Source organism: Egretta garzetta, unplaced genomic scaffold (genome assembly GCF_000687185.1).
Source record: "Egretta garzetta isolate BGI_Z169 unplaced genomic scaffold, ASM68718v1 scaffold426, whole genome shotgun sequence".
Classification (NCBI taxonomy): Eukaryota; Metazoa; Chordata; class Aves; order Pelecaniformes; family Ardeidae; genus Egretta; species Egretta garzetta.
Window position 1 is genome coordinate 712,724 of NW_009259977.1, and position 17,604 is coordinate 730,327.

The 17,604-nt window shown below is 37.7% G+C and overlaps 1 protein-coding gene across 1 annotated transcript in view; it reads right to left on the bottom strand.

Moving 5' to 3' along the window:
- RBFOX1 (RNA binding fox-1 homolog 1) overlaps positions 1-17,604 on the bottom strand; it is a 1,334,919-nt gene that overhangs the window by 442,136 nt on the left and 875,179 nt on the right. The window lies entirely within an intron of this gene.

The window sequence follows — 17,604 nt, forward strand, 5'->3', positions numbered from 1 at the left end:
GCAGGAATGGCAGAAAAAGGACTAAATTATTTCTTGCTTCTAGCCACAGATGGCAAAGAGGCATGAGAAGATGGAGACGACAGGACTTATATTTGTATCTTCTGAGGAACGTGTCATTATTTTAGAATTAACCTGCTTTTTTCTCTATCCAGACCCTGTACCACAAGACTGAACATTCTACCTATCGCTGTTCCGTACTCTTTATAGGTTGGGGTATGCAATATGTAAAGCACTAACTCAGGAGTTTTAAATTAAAAAGATATACAACATACAAGCAAAGGCAACCAACCAAAACCATATGGATAACTTAGAATTCAAGTTACTTACCTTATTTTACTCAGCATCTTTGTTTTTAATTTAATATTACTGCTAGTGTGAAAGTTACTTATTATAAATGAGGCCACGTATCCCCTAAAAGTTGCCCTAAAACTATATGAAAAACATAAAACATAGTCATAACACTTTCAGTGATTAACTTTCAGTCATTGTTACGCATGACTGTATTGCAGCAGGTTAGCATTTAAATTCTGTCTCAAACTAAAATAGGTGGTCAGTAAATGTTAATAGAAATAAGTGAATACTAAAAATGTAAAACGTTGAAGTGAAACATGCACTCAAAAAAGCAAAAGTACTGAGAAATATGAAAGTTTTCTGTGAACTCTTGTTTTGTTTCAATTCAATTATCTTCTCTTCCAACTATAATCAGGTATAACAATAACTTCCCTCTTTACAATAATTACATACTGTGTGATTAGAATAGCCTGAAGGCTCAGATTTGGTTACACCTGCAGACTGAATTATTTTATAAGTATTATTAAAAGCAAATGAAGGAAAACTAGGAGAGTAATATTAGCATTATATAAAGCAGCACTGCTCTAGAATGCCTCATTAGGAAAATTAATAGTTTTCGCTTTAATACAAGAAAGTATGAAGTTACGGAAGATACATCTCAGACTACCAAAGGCAACAGGTTTTGTGCCACTGTGTATTTTTATTCTAATGCTTCATTCCATTATAAAGGTAAGAACATACTGTCTGTTTACTGTCTTTTTCTGAAAACTCTTCAGACCTTTTTTGTTTCTAGACTCTAGTTAGAAAACCTGGCTGTTAAACAGTAAGCCATTCTCAGCCTTTCCTGTAAAGCTGCCTCATACAATCGTAGCTACTCTTATTTCCCCTATAACCATACAACCTAGGTATTATGTTAACTTTATATTTGGGAAAGCCTGAATTCAGTCTTAATTTCACCCAAACTCATTATTTAAAATTTTGAAGCTGCATGTTTATTTTGCATATTTATGTAAGCAGAAATTCTCATCCTTGTTAATGTGCCACCCATCTACACTGCAGCATGGAGAGACAGACAGATAGACAGCCTAGTTCTAAACTGTCTCAGTTGCCTTTGAAGTGGGATGCAGTTCACAGAGATACTTATCAGGGTTTTAAAATCCTGGTTTGGTGCCTAGGCAGTTAGCCTGGCTTAAAATGATTCTTGTTCCCCTTCTTTTGCTATTTCAAGAAAGCCCTTTCCCTCCTTATAAGACTTAAGGCTTCTGCCGTCTCGTCCCTCTTTTCACTTTTTGACATTAGTTTCCTTTCTTCATACTTCTCCGTAATCACGCTGCTCCCCTCCGGTTTCTCCTGTCTGAAGGCAAAGATCAAAAATTCTGCATGCTGCGTTTCTATCTTCCATAACCTCTTGCTGAATGCAGTGTTTACAACCGTATCATGGAGTTTCCCTTCAACAGTTCCCATTCTCCCACACAATCGATCTGTTTAAGGAAATGTGGTTGGCAAAGCCTTCTAATGAATGTTTTCTAAGCCAAGGCTAAAAGCTAGTACTTCATGTTCATACTCGTCTAATCTGTAAACCACTTTCTATAACATCAGCCAGACAGCTGATTATAATTCCTCATGTAATTACCCTTTCTCATTATCTGTGTCATCTTCTTGTCTACCATCAGCTTTTTTTTTAGGTGCTCTAAGAGGTGCCTGTCCTTGCTTTCCCACTCTTTTTCCTACACATCTTATCTTTGGCCATTTATCACCTACAAAGACGTTTTCATATGACTCATAGGGTCATCTCTCTAATTTACAAATTTGAACTAAATCTTAACTTGTCTTTGTCAAGTCTCCTAGTGGATATCTAACACCTGCTTCAAGTTCAAAACATAACTTTATTTTTTCCTATTGCTCATCAGCTTCCAGGCCCTCCTTTTTTGACCTTCCATAAATTTATACTTTTTAACTCCTGGCAAAACTTCTAGATTGTTTTCCTGCATAACATTTCTAAGATCCAGCACTTCATACCCAGTCAGAGAACATAAACTCTCACCTGACACTTTATCACACCATTTGTACAAGTAACATTTTCTTCCACCTTGGCTGTTTTTCTCTACTCACAACATTTTAGATTGCTGCTGCAAAGGTAACTGTGTGAAACTGTTGTTTAGATAACTTCAGCCATCTTTTTACATCTTCACTCTCTATCCCCTCAGACAATCCTATCACGTCTCATGAACAGAAGTATCAGTTTTCCACCTTCAGACAGCCATTGCTTATTTTTAATGTTTTCAGATATATGCTTTTTTGATTTTCTTTCATGCTGCCCCTTGTATTTGGTAAGCTATTTCATTTTCCCCCTCCTCAGTCTCTTCTTGCTTCACTTTGCTGTGGTGGCTGCCGAAACTTGACAAACTGGTACCCTGAATCGGTGTTAGGTAGTATGATGCTTTACTATTTCCTCGTATTCCCTTCTTCCAAGTGTCTTCAAAATGAAATTCTTTGAGCGAAGATCATATTTTAATTTTGGACTTCTTAGCATGTATTACAAGGTGTTTTTAACTCACGGCTAGATACCCTTGGCTTTATAGCAATATGAATAAGCAAAGAGCAATAACAATAAACTACCAAACAATATAAGGAACATACAGGCAAAAGTTAAACAACTATAGCCAAAGAGATACCTTCTAAACCCTGTTTTCCATATAAAAAAAATGCATTAATTGGCGCTTCATCGTGTATTTGTCTCTATTCCCCCCTTTCCTGACATTTGCACCTTTTCTTTTTTCCCATCTTATTTCCTATTCTTGAACTCTTGAAATGATTTAGGCTCCCCTCCCCATACCTGAAAACCTCATACCGATTACTTTGCTTGCAATGCTGAGTTATTTTTGGGAAGATGGGAAAGAAGGTCGAAAGGTGTTATGGTCTAAATGATTTAAATGTTATAGTCAGGATCATTTGTATCATTTTGTTGTCATGCTGACTCTTATCCTTTCTGTAATATATTGTTTTGTCAGTTTCTAAATTATTGATTTTAATCAAGTACACCATGCAGTCCTACAATCAATCAAAAGGTAAAAGAGAAAAAAAAGGTAGCTCTTAATCACTATTAGTTCTTTGTTCTAAAAGAACTCTGGTTTAACTTCTGATCTAAAAACTTCAGACAACATAAAATCTATTTGTTTGAGTTCAAGCCTAATCAGTGCTTTGGCTGGTCAGTAGGCAAACAGGATGACAGCATTACCAGGTAAGTTATAAAGTTTCCCACAAGAGAGAGTAAAATCACCTTACTTCGGATGACGTAACGGACAGAGATCACCAATACTCAAATTACGCTTAAAAAGAGATTTGGTGAGCTTACATGTCTGAGCCAGCTGCTGGAGGAATCCACCTTGTACGTATACACACACACATATACACTCTCACTAGTGAACTTCCATACTGTCCATCCCAACTGGGGAGCAGAATGAGGCCATTGGTGCTGTCTGTGTTCATTTGGGTGCTCTGAGTGTCTGTCTGGGATCTGTATGGCTGACCTTGTATATATGTATACATACATACACATGTAGTGTGCGTGCCCACCTGTTGTTGGGTTGGCTCTGGCACAGTATTATTTTCCTTTAATAGTTTCTATGAAGTTTTATTTTAACAAATAATATAATCAAATATAGCTAAATATATTTATGTGTAAATCATACTTTTACTCTCTTAAGACAAATATCTTTAGTTAAAAAAAAAAAAATCCCTTTTATTGTTACCATGCCTCCTACCTGAGGTGCTAAGTAACTTCTAACTCGCAGAGCTACCAATACATCACATTTATCACATTTCTCTCTCTATGTACAAACATTACCTGTCACCCTTGCTTAAGAGAAGTGAAACTACGGAACTGTATGAGCACACTTATCACGCGCCAGATTTATTAACGAGGGAACAGGTTCTCCAACCAAATGAACAGTGACCCAGCTACGGAGAAACTCAGGTGTATTGTGCTGCTGTGATTTTTCTTGGCTTCCATGTCTATTCCAATACTCAGACACAGAAAGCTGTTTAACCCTGATCTATGGAAAGAGCCTGTCAGCCAGGGCCTGATTCACCTGAAAGCCATCAGAATCAAAGAAAAAAAAAAAAAATCAGCTTATTTGGGCAGTAGTATAATCACAATCCTGTTCAATAAAAATGAGAGAGATTGATTGTGTTGGTTTGATTTTGGCATGTTGTTAATGCTAAACCTGTACCTTCCTCACAAAAGCCAGATCTGTGGCTTTCCTGGCCTTAGGCATTTGGTTAGTCCTATTTATGCTAGGACAGTTTATATCTGATCCACCAATTCCCAGTAAAACTGCTCTTCATTACCTTTGAAAATTAACAATAGCATGAGGAATTTCTCCCTAGGGCTGATGTTAGGTTTACAATAAAGGCAGGTTTGCTCCAAGTTCTTTCAGTACAACAAAACTTTGTTAAAGCAAACTTAAACTTTGGGGGCAAACTGGAACCCTAGTACAGTTGGTAGTAGCTGATGCTTCAATTAACCTAAGCATTGTGTCCCAGAATGACATCAATAGAAGAGCCACTGTCAACTGCCTCCTGCTGCATGCTTCAACTTTGATGACAGCTGTTTCCTACAGCATCTTTGGGAACATAAACTCATTTTATGACTAACAAAGGGAAGATTTTTTTTTAAATGTGACTGTATTATTGTACACTTCTGCTAGTATCAGACAGTCAAGAAAATGTGATTTTAAAGGCATACTACCAATTTAATTTTTTTTCTATCACTGTACTCTGATATTTTTCATATCTTAGGATAGAACAAAAAGAAATGCTTGAAAACAGGGTTAAATACCTGCGGGATATAACTTTACAGCATTAGCTCTGATTATAAACATAAAGGTAACTGATGCATTGTAATAGAATTTTCTTATGACCCAGGCTAAGACTGTAAAATGTAAAGCTTCATACTGTGCTCACCATGATCAGTTAAAAGCAGAAAAAATAGTGTTGCATTTTCACTATCATCAGCAGAACTGCCATCCTTTCTCACAGGGTTTTCTAATCCATTCTGGCACCTGAGGCATTGGAACAGTTGGTGGGAAGAACTGAAACTGTGACGAAGGGAGTCTCATTTCAGATTTACAGTCCAATCGCTCACAAAATCTGCCAATTCATTTTATGGCATGTACTGTGAAAATTTGTTATTTAATATGAGCCTAAGAAATCTGTTGGTCCAGTACAGTAGCTTGACTTTGAATTAGAAAAGAACAGGTAACACAGTATGTGGTGTCTTTAAGCTTGTAGTGGGGTAGCCCAGCATATATTTAAAATGTCCTTTGCATGTTTCAGTCAAGCATAATATTTGTTCAGCCAGCAAGCTGTTCCATTTCAATATTTTTTCTATGTATTTTTTATGTGACTACTATATATGCATAATCTATGTACGCCTGTATGCATGTTAGCTGCTAAAAGAGTACAGCAATAAATGACAAGCCTTAGGTTAGAAATGGTTTCTATTTCAAATATTTTTAGCTCAAAGCATTAGCTATTTCAAAACTTTCCAGGTATTAGTTCTTAAAGTTGAAGTAAAAAATACAGATGCATTTTAAAAAACCCAACGCATTTTAACCCATCAGTTCTCAGCTAATTAAATACACAACCACCTTTTTTTTTTTTTTTTTTTTTTAACTTCATAGCTAAATGACTTGGGGAGAAAAATTACACTGTAGGGATTGTGGACCTGTGACCATGGTTGAGTTGTGCGATACTGATGCTAACTTAGAGCTACTCACACTTCACTCTCCTCCCCGGTACGGCTTGGTCAGCTTGTGCTGTAAAAAAGGCCATTTCACTATCTTGCAGACCTGGCACACACCAAGACAATAACTGAGAAAAAGTTAACTTACACTGAAAGAAACACCAGGATGTCTCAAGGTATGTTTTCTACTTGTATCCAGCCCTGTTGACTCATGCTGCAGAATCAAAACTGCAACATACCTGTACCTCTGAAAAATGCAGTAAAGCAAGAAGGAGCCAGACCATCCATCTTAGCTACACGTCGCAGCAAGAGCAGCGGGTTTGGACCATCACCAAAACCACACCTTGATTTGCTGCTGACCCTCCCAGAGCATAACCTCACCTGAGCTGGCTACACTTCTAGCTGATTCCTGCTTCAGAGAACAGCAAAGCTTCAATAAAATTTTCACTTTGCAAAATGTCAAATAGCATCAGTTACATAGTGAGATGAGTTGACTAATGACTGCCTTTGCAGCTGATGACTGTTTTAAAGTTTTTTTTATTGTACTTTTATGATACAAACTTGTATACGATTTAAAACCTTGCAATTATTTATTCCACTAACAAAATTAAAACATGCAAAATGAACCTTAGACATGCTTGTACATTTCCTATTTTTTTCTGTTTTCCCCTTTATGTCTAATACACTCTTTTTAATTCCTTACTTTTTATAGCAGCAGTTTGATATAATAAACCATAGTTTGTAAAAGCCATTAAGAGTAAGTTTCCTAGTAGCAATCCTATTAAGTTACCTCATCAAGTGGTGTGCTGATGTTTTCACATCAATTTTAGCTTTTACGTTGTAGTGTTCATAAATGTCTCAGATTCCAAATGTCTAAAAGGATTTTGTTGATATTACAAACAAAAATTGCCTAATGGAGAATAGAAAGGCAGGAACAATGTAAAAAATTAGTTCAATTATGAAAGTATCTTTGAAAAAAGCAGTTAATGCTAGCAATATTGGAACAGTAATTAACAGAAGGGTTGGAGTTCCTAATATGGTACAGAGCAGTAAGTTTACAGTCTAGCATGAGATTCTTTGCACAGCTGCGAGTGAGACTCCTGAATCTCAATTCTGTTAATTCACTTCTGTTAAGGTGAATTAAGATTCCTGCATTTGCCTGAGAGTATGGCCGCCGCATCAGGACAGACTCCTCCATGGCCCCTCTGGGCAGAGAAGGGGTACTGGAACGCTTCTCACTAGCGGTTACAAGCCCAAACTCTTCATTATGTTCATCACAGTTGCCACATGCTTCAAGCTTTCAAACAACCATAACTCTAAAATGATGAGAAGTAGTATTCATTCAAAAGCTGAATGCAGGATAAAATGAGATTTATGAGACATATTAGACAAAATCGTATTTTTTCAAAGTTCATGTGGTTAATAGTCATACAGCTACTGTACTTACACTACACCGAGTCCGGATCAAGCTTAATAAAATGTTTGGCTTATAGAAGTATGACATTGATGACTACAATGAGTGTCAAATGATTAATAAATATTGAATGAGAAATTTATCTTATTTCAACCATCTTCTCAGAAAGCAAGGTGCAATGTCCTTTGCCAAACATCTCAGCGCTTCATAATTTTCAATCATATTACACGCTACCCTTCAAACTACTAATATTTCTCTTTCAGTATGTCTCAGGATATACATTCTTCCTTTTTTCTTCTGCATGGCAAGTATCCAATACTTTCCATTGTTATTAAATAAAGCCACAGCATGAACTCCTTGTGAATGTTACTTTTCCACAAAGCCCTGTACTTCATTTTGCTTCTATACCAAATTCGAAATATTTTGATCCTTGCAGGTTTCTTTCTCTTCTCATCATAATCAGGGCTTTTAAAATGAAGTAATCAGATTGCCAGAATTCCTAGGCAGGTAATGTGTCTGAAAAGCTGCAAACTGCAAGACAATTACCCCAATAGTTTTGCCTGTTCCAAATACAAGTTCTATGCTACAAGAACCAGAGAACTGGACACTATTAAATCACCATTAGACTTTCCAAGAAGGCAAAAGTGCAGGGCAGGCCTCTTGCAAATAGAAGTCACAATCCTTACCCAAACTGTAGCTTACTTGTAATGCAGAAAGAACGAAGGCTGAGGTAAAACGCCTTTACTGCAGAGCACTGCAGTCCTTACCACAGCCTGTTACGCTGTAGCCTAGAAACACGATTACATAGAAATGAGAGGGTATCTTTTCCGGTATTCTTGAAACAGCTCAAGCAAATCTTAGACTAATCTGCTAGTTTCCTGATTTAATACATCACAGCTATATCCATGTGACTGCTCAGAGAGGACCCTATGAGTCAAAAAGAGCAATGCCTCTTCCCTTCTGTTGCAAGAGGATTCATCTTCTGTCCCTTTTTCCATTTGCAATTATATCTGTTTAAAAATTCTACTTGTCATCCTCAGAATGAAAACTGACCTTTTGCTTGGAGTGAGGCAACTTCCTTTTTTTCTTCCTTTCTTTTTTTAAATTTTAATCTATGTACGGCTTATGCCTTCTATTACGTTCTTATTGTAGAAGAATGGTTTAGCAATAACTCCACTAGTCAAACTCTGGAGACTTGAGTTCCCTTTGTAAACTTCAACAAGTCACTCATTTGCTGTACCTCATTTAATGAAAATGCAAACCAGAAGCAGTAAGGCTAACTTAAAGGAATGGAGCAGCTCCTATAAAAGGGAATAATGAACAGAAAATAATCAGGCTGCCTGAGAGAGAGACGAGAGAAGGGAAGTACGATAAAACTGTCGGGTGGCATGGAGAAAGTAAGACGACAATGACTGGTTCACTTTTTCCTTCCCATGATTCTCTGTAGCATATGCTCTGCTTACCCTCACTGTGCTTCTCTGAATTCTCTCCAGTGGGCCCACATCTTTCTTGAGCACGGCACCCATGCCTGGATACTAATCTATAGGATAGCCTGATCTGTTCTCAAGGTATCTTGACCAAAGTTGAGATGGGGATTTTTTTGCATAATGAAAGAACAACGTTTAGAGAAATTTACAACACCTTTTTTTTATAAAATCCACAGTTACCAGTTTTAATTCAGGCTTCACTAATCCAGGCTATGCCACAGCCTTTTCTAACTGCAAATTTTTCTTTTCATTTCTCCTCCTTTTCTTCCATAATAGCTTTGAATTGATGACATATTTTAAGGGGTACAACATCTCCTGTTCTGGAGGACTGGCAATAGAGCAGGGTTAGCTGAATCTTCAGAAGCACCTTGGTAATTGCTCTCATTTCATAGTGTCTGTCTTGCAGCAATTTGGCACTCAAGGAGAGTTGTCAGAAACCAATGTTTGCCTTTATGCAGTCAGATTCCAACACCGTGATCCTGACCCAGTGACCACTGTGCATCAGGCATTGGTGAGCCACGGAACAGTTCACCCGCCCTGCGCTGCAGGATCATCTTAGCCAGCTCACTGCCAGCAATGAGCCTGCGGGCAGCTCCTCCTGGGAGCCACCGGCCTGGCCCTGCCTTCAGCGAGCAGCACAGCAAGCAGCTCTCATGCAAACACCCTTTACAATTATGGCTGGGTTTTGTAAGAAAATGATACAATGGCTTGAATGACCAAAAAAGGAGAAAACTCTCTCCACAGACAGGATCTGTGCAACATGTTGCGGGACCCCCACAGGGGGCCATCCAAAACTACACAAATGTGGGTTCCCACCACGTGAAGGCACATAATATTTACCGACTACTCTTTTTTTAAATCTTTCTTATTAAAACAGCCACTTTATTAAGCCATTTGTTTTCAGGTCTTTCTTACTGAGATCCAGAGAGAACCCTTCACACACACCCTTCCTCCCGCAGAACAGGACCCAACTGGACTGTGGATTAACAGGTACCTCAAGCCCTCCAGGGATTTTATACACACAGCAATGCACTGTTCTGCAGAACTGACACAAGTATTTCTACTTCAACACCTTCTCATTGTGTTTATATTTAATTGGCCAGTGAAGTAATTACTTCCTCCAGAAAGAAATCAATTTAGTTTCCTATATTTTTACTTACTTTCTTGTATTGCAGTCAGTTCAATACAGACGGCCAATGTTGTTTCTAATTCTTCCTATTCAGTTCTTCAGTTCTACAGAAAAGATATTTCTCCATCCAAATTGCAGTTCCTGTTTCCCATGTTACAAGCCCCTTCAGTTATTTGTGTTTCTGCTGTCTATTTTTCCTTGTTACTGGAATAAGGAAACAGTATGTTTCCCATATTGGTTTCTGTAAAGAATTAATAGCCTATTTCAAAAGGAGAACATTTACAAAGTTACACAGCAGTGCTCTATGCAAGCTTATCTCCTTACAAATATCCCATAATTACTGGCAACGTTAATATTTTTTTAATAAGTACGCTCCTTTCTTTGTCCATCTCTAGCAAGCCTGGAAGTGTTTTTCATGTCCTTAGGCCAAGTAATCCACCAAATGAAAATGCTGCAAAATTCTTTTTTAACTCTAATGTTTTCACAAGGGCATACCTTACTATGTTTTATAAAACTACCTTATTTTATTACATGCATTTCATATAAAAAACTATAAACTGGGTTTTACATCACTTTCAGCTTTTGACCATTCATCAGTTTTCCACGATAAAGCCACAGTGAAATCAATATCCTTGTAAAGCCAAGCTGTCAAAAGTTACTAGACTATTTCCAAAGGCAATTCCAACGAGACAGACTACCAGATGTTTTCAATATATTTTATACAAGATTGCATGATAATTTTAGCGGGACTGAAAGAAACAATACAACAGGTAGTGTTTTGGGGGTTGACATTTTAAATAGCAAGCCCAACTGATTTTTACAAGATACTGGAGACAAAAATGCCAGTTCTGGAAAATTTACACCCAAACATTCATCCACAGAACTTAAGAGCAATTGTGTTGTCAAACAGCAAGAAAAGGAGAGAACCTTTAGCAACAAAGTCGGTATAAAAAGTATTGACTATACCTATATGTGTGTATGACTGTGTATTTAGATACAAAGCTGTGTATTTTATATATACACACATGTGTAGGTGTATAGAAACATATGCTCTTTACTATATTAATTTCACACTTCTGCCAATTTACAGGCTTTATTCTTATAGAAGACTGCCAATTATGACTAAAATTCCCCCTTATGATTAATTCAAAATTTTATTAAATCCAGCTTTTATAACTTTAAATATAATGAGCCAAGCCAGGGCAAAGAATATGTCTAGTCATTAATTTTACTTGTATCATTTCTCATTCCTCAAAAAAAAACGGCAATAAAAGGATCCCTCCTTAGAAATCAGACTAGCCACAGCCATACTCATCTCCATAATAGCACAATTTCCAATTCACGCCTCATTTTCATTAATGTTTCTAGCCATAAATTTTTAAGCATATGATAAAAAATTTCTGAAGCGGCATAAAACTAACATGAAGAGGGAGTTCATTAGCATGTGACCCTAATTAGAAATTCCATATTAACTTCCCATTTCTACTTGTGCATATCCAATAGCAGCAGGCCTAATATGCTGTGTATCAGTCCTACATTTGTTTTAAGAGCTCTGTTTCCCCCCTTACTCATTTTTATTTTCATGCAATTCCTATGTTTCCCCTGCTATTGAATAAGTCAACAGACAACTGTATCACAGTAGCACCTTTTGTGTCACAAATTATCCTGGAGAACTGTAAGAAGCTACCAGCCCAATGCTTTATTAATGATACCAAATCATAAAAAGAAAGGGGAAATTGCTGACTCCAACTCTTCTCTAATGTTGGGTGATAAAAATGCTACTTCAGGATTCAGAAGGTTAAGTTCTAATGTGTATTTTGAATAGAGTATGCTGAAATAATTGCCTCATAAAGCAATGCATTGACCAGCCTGCTAATGGCTGTATAGTGCAAAACTCAGCAAAGAATGCCAAGCTTACTGGAAAAAATGCTGTGGTACTACTTTTGTAGCTTTCCATATTACGTTAACTTTCCCTTTTTTCACAATTTTTTTTTTTTAGTCCTGCCAAAAGAATACCCCCAACCTAAATCATTATTGATTCCTTTTGACTACGTTAAGACCAAATTATTAAAAAACAAACAGAAAACCAAACCCAAAATGCAAACACCCAAGGAAATTTGAATGCAACATTTCACTTGTATGAACCCAATTAACTAATTTCTTCCTTTTTATGTTTCTGCTAGTTTCAGTTTAATATCAAGCAAGTAGCAAACTGATACCAAAACAATAATTACATTTTAAGAATGGCTTTCTAACATAAACTTTTCATTAACAAGAATCTGTTTCATTGAGAAAAGCCTCCTTTCTACCCATGCAGACTCTAGGCCTCAAAACAGCACAGCATTTCAGCTTTGGTTAACATCTGTTCCTACTTACTGAAGTACACAAGAGCAATCAAATACTCAAAAAGTCGTTGATATGTATAGAGTCACACAGTACTATAAACAGCGTACCCAGAATCAAGAGAAAAAAAAAAACAAACCACAAAACACCAAACACCACCACCTCAGGTACCACTATAGCACCAGAAGGTTTAACGCAGGACAAGGCAACCTCATATCCCCTGGCCCTAACCAGGATATTGCACACCAGCTACCATATCCCTCCCCATCTGTTTGGTGCTGCTCCCAAACCTGGACCCCGCTCTATTCCCCCTCAGCCTTCCCTTACAACAGGGCTCAGGGAAGGGAGGGACAGTGACAAGAACACAGATGCACAGTGCAAACGTCTACAACTGAATTGTATCACCAAGAGCCAACCTGCTATTCTACAGCTACGTGACTTCTCAGGAATTGTGTTTATCAACCTGGGTGCAGAGACAGCAGAGGGAGGTGGCGGCAAAAACATACCAGAGTGCAAGAGAAAACAAAAGAATGGAGACAAGTTAATATTAGATAACTATCAGCTCTAATTAACATAAGTTCAGAGACTGAAGTTGTCTTTATTCCTGTGTTTTGAATGAATAAAAAAAAAATTATGCATCTGTTTGCATCTACATTCCTAGAGTAGATAATGTCTTTATCCAACGCCAATTTTATCATCAGTGAAGCTTCAAGCACACAACTATCATGATTTCAGCTCCAAACTTTCCTGCAGTCATTCCATATGGTTATGGCTTGAGAATGAATTGGTTTTAGTCACTGACATAGAGCACTGAGTGTAATTCATGAAAAGCAGACAATGGTCAATGTGTACCGCAACTTCCCAAACGTCCCGCTCGCCGCTCAAGGACATGTAGAGTGCTGCCTTGCTCTCTCAAGCTTTACCTTGTTCTTAGCTTTACTCTCAGAGAGGGCAATGGACACTCACATCTGCAAAGGACTGTAATATCACACAGGATACCCAAGCTCCAGGCCAAGAAACTAGGCAACCTTAGGAGAAGCTCTCAGAGTTAGAATTTACTACCCCACAAATGGCCAATAAAACCAGAATGATAATTTTTGTATTGATTAAAAGAAAAACAAACAAACAAACAAACAAAAAAACCAAGCCATAACCCAAACATCTTTTGTCTTTTTCCCCAAACTGTGTAGGTAGAGTCTAAAAGTACAGACAAATGTTTTGTTTTGGACTTTTATGTTTCATTGATTTTTTTTTTTTATGTACCTGAATTCAGTGACTTAGCAATAATTTCAAGAAATGATATGATGAAAACATAGTTTTACCAAGTTCAATAATAAAACTCCTTTTGGCTTCAAGGTTGTTTCTATTAACACTTAGATGCAATCTTTTATGATCATTTCTGACATGCTGATAACTACTATAAATATCTAAGAAATTACACTTCATACAAAACATATTCTGCCTCAGCTGGGATGTGTTTAGGGTGGGACATAGAATCATAGAATCATAGAATGTTTTGGGTTGGAAGGGACCCCTAGAGGTCATCTAGTCCAACCCCCCATATCTAATTCTGTCAAGTTCTGTTAAAATACCAACACAGAGAATAGTAAAATGTTTATCATAGCTGAATAAAAACTTGATTAGGCTACATAATAGACAAAATAATCCAAAAAACAGAAAGTGTAATTAAGAATTTCACTGACTAGTAATATATACCAACGCTGGTTTACAGTGATAATTCTACAGTCAAGGTATTAAGTTTTTAAAAATCCTTGGTTTTGTCTGAGATATTTTACAAGATTTTAAAATACAAATCATACACAAAAAGCCAGTGACATCTCTCTACATTATAAAAAACTAATGGATCAGAACACTGATTACTGGAAGAATAAATCAGCTTTTGAGATCTTAAGATGTCATAAACTAAGCATCACACACAGTGGATATCAGACATATTACCAGAACCATTCGATTGATTTATTGTTAGTTTTGCAATCAGTCTTTTCAACCCCTTTTCTCAACCCATTATCACTTGTGCACAAAAATATTAAAAGCCCTTTGAGTCCAATATATATCAGTAATTTCATCTTTTCTTAAAAGATTTATTACAAGGAGCAATTAAAGCTTCCGCTTTATTTTCAAAAGTGCTGCTATGCTTTCCTTTAACTAAACACAAACAGAATAGAAGCAAAACAGAAAAAAGCAAAACAGAATGGCCTTTCCAGACTCCATCTTATATGAAAATTAACAGATTTAAAATTCCTGAGTCATTTGTTTTCAGCAGTTCTATCCTTCCCCCCCTTCCACACACATACATACTTTCCCCCCCCTTGGGAAATAGAAAAAAGAACTGTTAGTTATTACTATAAGTAGTAGTCAAAATCCTGTCAGAAGACAATTTTGATAGATCGCTATTTGAATAAAACTGAGACAGGCATTGTATTTATATGACAAGTACAGATGTGATATTAAATGATATTAGGGAGCTCCAAATTTTTTTTTTTTTTTTTATTACCTCTGTTTGGATCAAGTACATTAAAATGAGACAAGCCAAAGTTAGCTCAGATACATAGAACCTAGCAACGATGTGACCCACTTGAAATTTCTTTTAAAAAACTTTGCTGACTTAGCCAAACCTAAGGCATGCATCTTAATATAATGGGCCAGAACATAAATCAAGATTTATTTTTAATCCTCTACAGCTATTCCGAGTACTTTTAAAAACTTACTTAGATTTAGTTATTTAAATCCACGTTTTCATTGAACTCTGACACTTTTACTAATTTCTACAAAACAATGGGAAAAGGGTAAGCGTGGGAAACCACAGCATTTACAAAAGGGCTATTATTTGGAAATAGTATTTGCCTTTATTATATTTATAGTGCACACCATCTGCATTCCAACCTAACACTCTTTTTTATGCATGTATCTTTGAATATTCAATTACATTTTTTTCAAGCAAAGCTCAAATAAACAAAATAGCAAGTAAAATAGCAATCAGACAGAAGGTGGATGTGAATGTGAACCTGTCACCTCTAGCTGAGTGCCCTGCTCCGAGTACTCACTTAGCCTCATGTTTGAACCCTTTAGCTTTCTATTAAAAAATTCAATAGTCTTTAAGGCAGAAAGCATTCAAGCCACATGTAGATGGGTAAGAAACTCATCTGAGATTTTAGAGTGAAGGTTTAACTCCAGTGAATACTTCACTATTTTTATTAAGTCCAATCATGTCCGAAAAGGGATTGAAAGAATTTCAGTTCCCCCTACACAACGAGTAGAAAGTCTCAGCTATTGCTTGCATTTTGGTCCTGTACCTTCACACAATAGCTCAGGGTGGAAGGAACCTCAAGAGGTTTCAAGCCCAAACTCCTGATTAAAGCATGGTCAGCTATGAGATCACACCACAGTTGCTCAGGGTTTGATCCAGATGCCCTTTGAAAACCTCCAAGAGGGGAGATCACACAGCTGCCTCTCTGAGCAAACTGTTCCAAAGCCTAATTACTCACAGTGAAAAAGCTTTCCCTATATCCAGTTTGAACCTACCTTGTTTTAACTTGTGCCTCTCATCCTCTTGCCATGCACCTCTGCAGAGAGCTGTGCTGTCTTCTTGATCTCATAGGTACTTAGGGGCTACTCTTAGGTTCCCCCAAACCTTTGTCTCCAAGCTGAAAAAGTCCTGTTCCCACAGTGTCTCCACACAGAGCATGCACTGCAGTCCTTAACATCCTGAGGAGCCCTTTGGACCAGCTGTTACCTTCATTGTAGTTTCGAGGAGCTCAAAACTAGAGGTGCTATTTTAGATGAGGTATAATGAGTGCTGAGTAGAAGGGAATATTCACTTCCTCAATCTACTTTAAAGCAAAGCACCTGGGCTGCCAGGTGTCCCAATCTCTATTACCTCCACATGCTCTTCTATCTGGGCACCAGTGATACTGCCAGGGGCAATATGGAGGCTATCGAAAGAGACCACAGAGCTCTGGAGGCAATGGTCAGGGGTTTGGGAGTCCAGGCAGCATTCTCCTCAATCCTGCTAGTGAGGATAAAGAGGGTAAGGAAGAGGGCTCTGATACTGTGTGTTAACAATTGTTTGTAGAGCTGGTGTTAGCAACAGCAGTAGTGCTTCGGTCTTTATGATTTTTGGACCTAGTCTGAGGATCAACATCTGCGTGGGAAAGTTGGAATCAACCTCACTAAGCCAGGCTAAGATATCTTTGCCAGTAGAATGGCTGACCTGGTAGGAAAGACTTTAAACTAGAAAGAAGAGGGCGTTGCCAACAGCCCTGAGGGAGTTAGGGACAGCTCTGATGAGCAAAGGGCCTGGGCTGATGTGAACAAAAGGGAACACGAAGTCAATAAAATGGGGCTTAAATGGAGTCTCCTCAATCATCCTCATGTAAAAGCAAGGAATTGCCTACAAAGCAAAACTATGGACAATATAGTAGGCTGTAAGAAATCCAGGAGGTTCCTGGAGTGCATTGCTGACAAATTCCTACTGATGCAGCCTGGATGAGGGACAGAGTCATGCTGCCATCCAGAGGGACCTTGATTTCTTTACGAGAGGGTGACCGACCACTGGCACAGACTTCCCAGACAGGCTGTAAAATCTCCATCCTTGGGGGATATTCAAAAGCTGCCTGGACATGGCCCTGAGCAGCCTATTCTAGGATACCCCTGCTTGAGCAGGAGAGTTGGAGCAGATGACCTCAAGAGGTCCCTTCCAACCTCAACCATTCCATGATATTGGCTACGCTCCTGATGCTACTGCCCAGGATAATGCAGGGCCCCTTTCTTGTAGGAGCACATGGCTGGCTCATGCTTAGCCTGCCATCGACCAAAACCACTGGGCCCTTTTCAAGCATATTTACTCCCCAGCCAGTCAGTCTCCAGTAATGTGGCCAGGGTCTTTGTATAAAAAGAGATAAAAGTTGCTTAATACCTACACACTGAGTTATCTCACAGAAGTTACATTCAACGCCAATTCTACATTTTGGCCTCAAAATACTAAGTTTCTTTCTAATTTTCCACAAGAATGCCACTTACAAAATGCAGCCATGCAATTGCTTTATAGACATAACATGTTCTAAGTTGGACATGTGTTTAAGTTTTTTTTGTTGCATGCAAAACTTAAAACAGGGCAATGCAGATAAGAGAGCCAGGAATGTCTATACTTTTTTTTTTTTTTTTTTTTTTTTTT